We start from the raw sequence: 7,431 nt of genomic DNA on the forward strand, positions 1-7,431 counted from the left end.
CTTCTATCTCGCTTGATGATTTGCTAAGGCAACACAAAATAGTTAGTGCAAGGCTAATTCACATAAACCTAAGCACTAATCAACTCCCGGTCCGACCCGTCTCCTACAAGTCCCGCATAAAGCGCATACACAAATAAGTCTAAGTCTAAGCACCTATCTCAAGTCACCTAAATCCCTTAGACCATGCTCTGATACCACTTGAAACAACCCAACCCGTATTCCATACGATAATATTTTTTTAAATAATTCACATTTACGCGCCAATAAAATATGTAAACCATTCCACAAGTTCCATTTAAAACGTACCACAATTTGAATGTTTACAAGGCACGAAGGCCATTAATTAAGTTTAATACAAGTTCGACCCACTACAATTGATAGTTTATAATCCAAACGACACTTCGAGCATGGTTTGGGACTAAACTATCCAAAACGTTAGGCCAACTTCCAAACGCTAACAAATCCAAAAGCGTCCCCTAACAAATAAAGCGGGATCTCTAATCCAACCGAATGCCCTTACCCTTGTCTACGCCGGAGCCTATAAAAAGATAAACAACGAGAGGGTAAGCTAAATCTTAGTGAATGCAATAATTATACACATACATATATAATATACCTACTTGCAAACACTCATATACATACCGCATACATGCTAGCAACACAATTCGCTTATCATCAATACGAGGCTACCAACCTCCAATACCACAAGCTAGCATAACAATCGTATAAATATATATAACTCAAACAATATAACATGCTTTCGCTTACTACACAATAACCATGGTTAACCAATAATACAAGGGAATGGCGTCCGTGAAAGGCCATCGGAGTTCTCATCATCCATTAGTGTACTTAGCACCTCGTATCACTAACCCCCGGGTGGCATCTTAACACCTCGATACTTCACCCTCGGGTGGCGTCTTAACACCTCGACACTTCACCCTTTATTATGGAGTGGCGTCTTAACACCTCGACATTTCACTCCTTGGTGGCATCTTAACACCTCGATACTTCACTTTGAGTGGCATCTTAACACCTCGATGCTTCACTCGTCATGTGAAACGTGGTGTCTTAGCACCTCGACACTTTATATCTCACGCTACAACAAATAGATACATTATATACCTACACATATAATTATTCCACTCACCTTGACGATTCGGTGATGATTTAATGCTTCCGTATGATTCGAGAAAAGTACCAACACTATCCTCTTGTAGCTAAGAACAAGGAGAATGACTTTAATTCTTGCTCCAAGGTTTGATTCACCAATCTCCACTCTCAAATCTCATTTAAAATCAAATGGGTTTTTAAGTTTTGAGAGTAAAAGGAGAAAGAAAAGGGAAATGAAAATGAATAAAATGGATGAGTGGTGGATGTTTAGTGCTCCAATCAGATCTAGACATAAAATATTGCACTACGCATTAGCTACCTTTGGTGAGTTGTTTGAAAGGTTCTGGTGTTCTTCATATGAATGATTTTACAGCAGGAATAGACCTGCACAGATTGTTTTCTAATTATGAGTATCTTGTGGTCCATTAAAATGATGAATTTTATTGTTTATGATAAACTAATGAACTCACCAACATTTTAGTTGACACTTTAAAGCATGTTTATTCCCAGGTATGAAAGAAATCTTCCGCTGTGCATTTGCTCATTTAGAGATATTACTTGGAGTCATTCATGGCATATTTCAAAAAACGTTGCATTCGAGTCGTTGAGTTCATCAAGAATATTATTAAGTCAATTATAGTTGGATATATTATGATATGGTATGCATGCCATCAAGTTTCGATGTGATGAAAGTTTGTCTTTTAAAAATGAATATTTAGAGGTCAAATACCTCACGATGTAACCAAATGTAATGTATTCGTCCTTATGGATTAGGACGGATCGCTTCAGAAATTAAGCTTCGATTGAAGCCATTGGTCACTATGAGCTTAATCTTCCAAGTGGCCTTATTGTTTTGTTGGAACAATGTTATTATGCTCTTAGTATTAGGAACAATATGATTTGAAAGATGCTGGTTTTGAACTTGCATTTACGCACTTGTATATTTCAATTTCTAAGGATAATATTTTTTATCTTAATGCCTATCCAAGTGATGGTATTTTTGAAATTGATATGCATGGTGTGATTTCAAATGAGAATTCTATGTATACCTGTACCGCCAAGCAATTCAAGCAACGCTTGAATAAGACCTATCTATGACATTGTCATCTTGGTCATATAAACAACGCATTTCAAAACTCCATTCTTATGGACTTTCGGAATCAAATGGCTTTGATTCATTTGATGTATGTGAGTAATGTTTATGTGAAAGGATGACAAAGGCTCATTTCTCTAATTTAGATGAAAGAGTTAAAGATTTTTTATGACTAATACATACTGATGTATGTGGCCCTTTTAGAGCAATGTATAGAAATGGTGAATCTTACTTCATTACAATAACTGATGGTTATAGTAGACATGGTTATGTTTACTTGCTGAAACATAAACATGAAGTTTTTGAAAGGTTTGAAGTATTTCAAAATGAAGTAAAGAATCAGCTTAGAGAGACCATTAAATCACTTCACTCTGATGGAGGAAGTGAGTATATGAGTCAATAGTTTTTGGACCACCAGTAGAATTGTGGGATTGTCTTACAATTCACTTCACCTCACACACCACTACTCAATGGTGAGTCTGAATGGAGGAATCAAACTTTACTTGATATGGTTTGATCTATGATGAGTCTGACTACTCTACCACCATCTTTTTAGGGTTATGCATTAGAGTCTGCTACAAGCATACTCAAAATGGTTCCAACCAAGAAGGTAGAAAAGACATCATATGAAGTATGGCATGGGAAGATTCCCAAGTTGTCTTATCTGAAATTCTGGGGTTGTGAAGTGTATGTGAAGACACTTCAAACATATTAAAACCCCGAAGTATTAAATTTCACTTATGGGATACTCAAAGGAAACAATGGGTTACTACTTTTACTACAAAGCTGAAAACAAAGTGTTTTCTGCTAGGTCTACTGAATTCTTAAAAAGGAGATTTTCTCTTATAAGAATTTAGTGAGAGTAAAGTAGATCTTAAAGAAATTCAAGAACCACAAAGTAACATACCTTCTATAAGCACTAGTAATCCACACGTTAAATTTGAGTGCATTGTTGGTGAGTCAGAACGTGTTGCACCTGAACTTCATAGACCTGGTAGAACTCCTCATCGGAATAAGAGATTTAATTATCTGATTAATTCAGATGAACCTCACCTAGAGGATTATGAACCCTCTAGCTACCGTGAGGCCATATAAGATCACGAATCTTAAAAATGGCGAGATACTATGAATGCAAATATGCAGTCCATAAAAGATAATCAAGTATGTGACTTGATTGATCTTCCACCCAATTGTAAGACAATGGAGTGTAAATGAGTCTTCAAAGAGTAGACTAGCATGGAAGATAATGTAAACACTTTTAGGGCTCGATTCGTGGCAAAAGGTTATGATGAAACTTTTCCACTGATCGCGAGCTTTATACATTAGGATATTTATTGCCATAGCTACTTTTCATAATTATGAAGTATGGTAAATGGATATCATAATCGCTTTTCTTAATGGCGACCTAAGCGAGGACGTATATATGGTTCAGCTGAAAGGATCTATATATCCTAAGCATCCTATTAAAGTATGCAAGCTTCTAATATCCATTTATGGATTAAAGCAAGCATTCAGGAGCTAGAATCTTAAGTTTGATGAGAATATCAAAGAGTTTGGTTTTTCCTCAAAAATAATATGAGCTCCGTGTTTACATTAAATCTAGTGAGAGCAAAGTAGTCTTCTTGATCTTGTATATTGATGACATACTGCTTATTGGAAATAACATTTCAACTTGCAAGATGTCAAGTCTTGACTTGAAAACGTTTTTTCGTAAATGATCTTGGAGAAGCTATTTATATACTTGGAATCATGATCTATAGAAATAGATTCAAATGCCTTATTGGTTTGAATTAATGTACATATCTTATCTTGCAGAGATTTAGCATGCATTACTCCAACCTTGGAGTATTGCCTGTGCAAAAGGGCATAACCTTGAGCAAGTCTCAAAGTCTTATCACACATGATGAGATAAGATGAACGAAATGTATCCCATATGTTTCGGCTATAGGATCCATTATGTATGCCATGTTATGTACTAAAATGATATCTCGTTATTTTTGAGTTTGACGAGTCGTTATTAACAAAATCTAGGTTAAGAACATTGGATTGTTGTTAAGAACATTCTTAAGTATTTATAGAGTACTAAAGATATGTTCTTGGTTTGCGGTGGTTTGGAAAAATAGTTAAGTATTAAGTTTTATACTGATGCTATTTTCCAAACTCATCGAGATGATTCTCGATCTCAGTCAGGTTGTGTCTTTGTCATGATGGACGAGACAGTTGATTGGAAGAGCTCTAAGAAGAGCACGGTTGAACAATCTACAACAAAAGCAGAATACATTGTTGCTTGAGAAGCTACTCAGGAAGCTGTCTGGATTAAGAAGTTTACTGTTGAACTCGAATAAGTTCCCAACATTAAATCTTCTATGAAAATGTATTGTGATAGTTCGTCGCGTATTATACTTGCGAAAGAATCACATATACATTAATCCATCTGACACATTCTACAAAAGTTTGACTACATTCATGAAGTCATTGAGAAGAATGTTATTAGTATTCTTAAGGTTCAAACAGATGATATCGTGGCTGAACCGTTCACGAAGCCCTTGATGCACAACTAGCATGATGATCATGCTAGTAGTATTGGACTTCTTTAAGCTACTAATCTTTTTCTATTGTAATTTAGTATTTGGATATCTCTGAAACATTAAACAGTTTTATCTAAATGAATTGAGATACTCGGCATGGTCGTTTTCATTTATATTACTGTGTTCTATATTAGCATGTTTAATCCATGAATAATTGTTGATTATTCTAAATCTCCATAATCGGTCATGTTATGGGAGTAACATGAATTAAGATTATTATGAAATTTGGTTTTATTCACTGATGGTGAATAGTTAACTAGCTGAGGCCAAAATTCATATGTATTCATTAATGATGAATATTGGAATGATCCAATCATGAGATGTCACTACATGGATTGTCGTCAATAGTGAATCTCATAATGGTTATGTCTTTGTGTCCTTAGACCTGAGATGTATATGTTGGTTTTCGATTGTATGACATATTATACTTTGATATGGTTAAACACTGTACTGAACAATGTAGTTATAAAGGCCATCATTAGGTATGATGTGAAGCACATGACGAACACATGTAATCAAAATGGAATTTATTCCTCTATGCGAGAGTATGATACCACTGGGCCCCTCGATGAAAGTGAATGGATATTTACACGGCCGTGTCCAAGCTATATTGATTGATGATCAATTTAAACTTGGTGATCACATTCAAATTTTCAAGATCGAGAAACAAAATTAGTTGACAAATGAGAATGACTAGATCCATGCCTCATGTCAACTTGGTATCGGTAATAAAGGGACAATAGACACTCAATCATTTTTAATAATAATGATAGTTCGTTTAGCTGAAACAAACACTTGTATATTTTCGGAGGCATTGAAGTGTTGCTAGACGCCAATATATGTCTGTATAGTTTTCAAGATGTTATGACAAGTGGGAGTTTGTTAGAATTAATGTGCACGTCGTAACACAAATCTATACTACCGCTTATATACGGGCCTATGTGGTCACACACTTTAGCATTTAGACACCAATATTATATATTGTTGATATATATAATTATAACCTATGTTTTGAAAAGCATGATTTAATTAAATAAAATTTAATTAAATATAAAATATTTAATGGGAATTGAATTATTAAAGGTTGAAAAGTTTTTTGTTTTTTTTGTTGAAAAGAAAAGATACGAGATCACAAAAAAAATCAAAGTTTTGCAAGATAACAAAAGTAGTTGTCATTTTTGTTTCTAAACTATTCTTTCGATTTCAATTAACGAAAGTGATATATATATATATATATATATATATATATATATATATATATATATATATATATATATATATATATATATATATAATGCTAAAGTTTTGGTTGTAAGGCACTAACTAAAAATAATGGAGTTGTAGTATTATATTCATATCATTTCTACTTCTTGTGTCTTTTCTTTTGTGACTCTCTCGCAAAGGGATTGACTACACAATTTTAATGGAGCACGAATTAATTTTGTGTTCTACGGAGTATTATATTTAGTCAGAAACTTACATTAAATCAAAAGGGTTTTGGTTTAAACTTTCCCAAACATGTCAAGTAATATAGTTATATTACTTTCGGGTTATACGGAATAGCATCAAACTGGTGTTGTTTGAGGTGCTGTGTGGATCATCCATAGAGATATTCATACACTTTGAATATATGTTTCAACCTAGACATGGAGAGTTCTTTCTACCGTTCTTGCATCGCTCGCTAAAGGTACTTCTAAACTCCTCTTTGTGAATTTATTAGTTGACAATTATTAGTGGTGTAATTGGATCTTTTTGGGATCGTTAATCGTGTGAATGTTTTACTTGAAAGTTCATATTAAAATAAATGATGTTTATTTTAAAGATAATAAAAGATGTTTATTTTCACGTTCCGCTGCGTTTATAAAATTTAAAAGTACACACGGTTTTCCATCAGGTTCTACCCGTGGTAATATAGATGCAGCTATGCCTGAATAAACTTATGTTACCATTTATTTCTAAAAAATACAATTCAGATACATTTAATAGCATATTTTTAATATAAACTGACATTATCTAACTTCTATAAAAATTGAATGTAAAAATATGAATGCTAACGCATTTTACGAAAAAGTATTGTCATAAAAATTGAGAGGTAGTATTTCCATTTTTTTATAGATCCACTATATCTTTATGTTAGTTTTCAGAAATATCATCCAATAAATAATAATAAGAAGAATCTATTGAAAACATAATTTAAAGATAGTTTAGTCCATTTAAGTGGATCTATAAAAAAAATTGAAAATATCAGTGTCCATAAAAATTACTCCATAAAAATTACTCCGTAATTCACTGGGGACGGCCGCTCTCGCTTGCCCTTAAATAAAATCGCCCCTGTTTGATAGGCTTATTTGATTGTGTTTTGAGTTTCTTTCTTTTGTTTGTTTGTGCATGTTAAAGGTTTCCTCAATTTATTGAACTGTTATTAAAGATTTTTTTTTAAAGAAATGATAAAGTATAGTGTAGGAGTGACACTTTTTAAAGTGTCACTATAAATGATACTCCCATTTTCATTGTTTCTTTTTTGATTTTCGAAATTAATAATTCATTTTTATAAATTAATAAGATATAAGATATAAGTTTAATAAAGTAAAATTCTCAACTTATGCATATAAAATAAAAAGATAGAGAACAAAGATG

This window comes from Rutidosis leptorrhynchoides, chromosome 11 (genome assembly GCF_046630445.1).
Source record: "Rutidosis leptorrhynchoides isolate AG116_Rl617_1_P2 chromosome 11, CSIRO_AGI_Rlap_v1, whole genome shotgun sequence".
Lineage (NCBI taxonomy): Eukaryota > Viridiplantae > Streptophyta > Magnoliopsida > Asterales > Asteraceae > Rutidosis > Rutidosis leptorrhynchoides.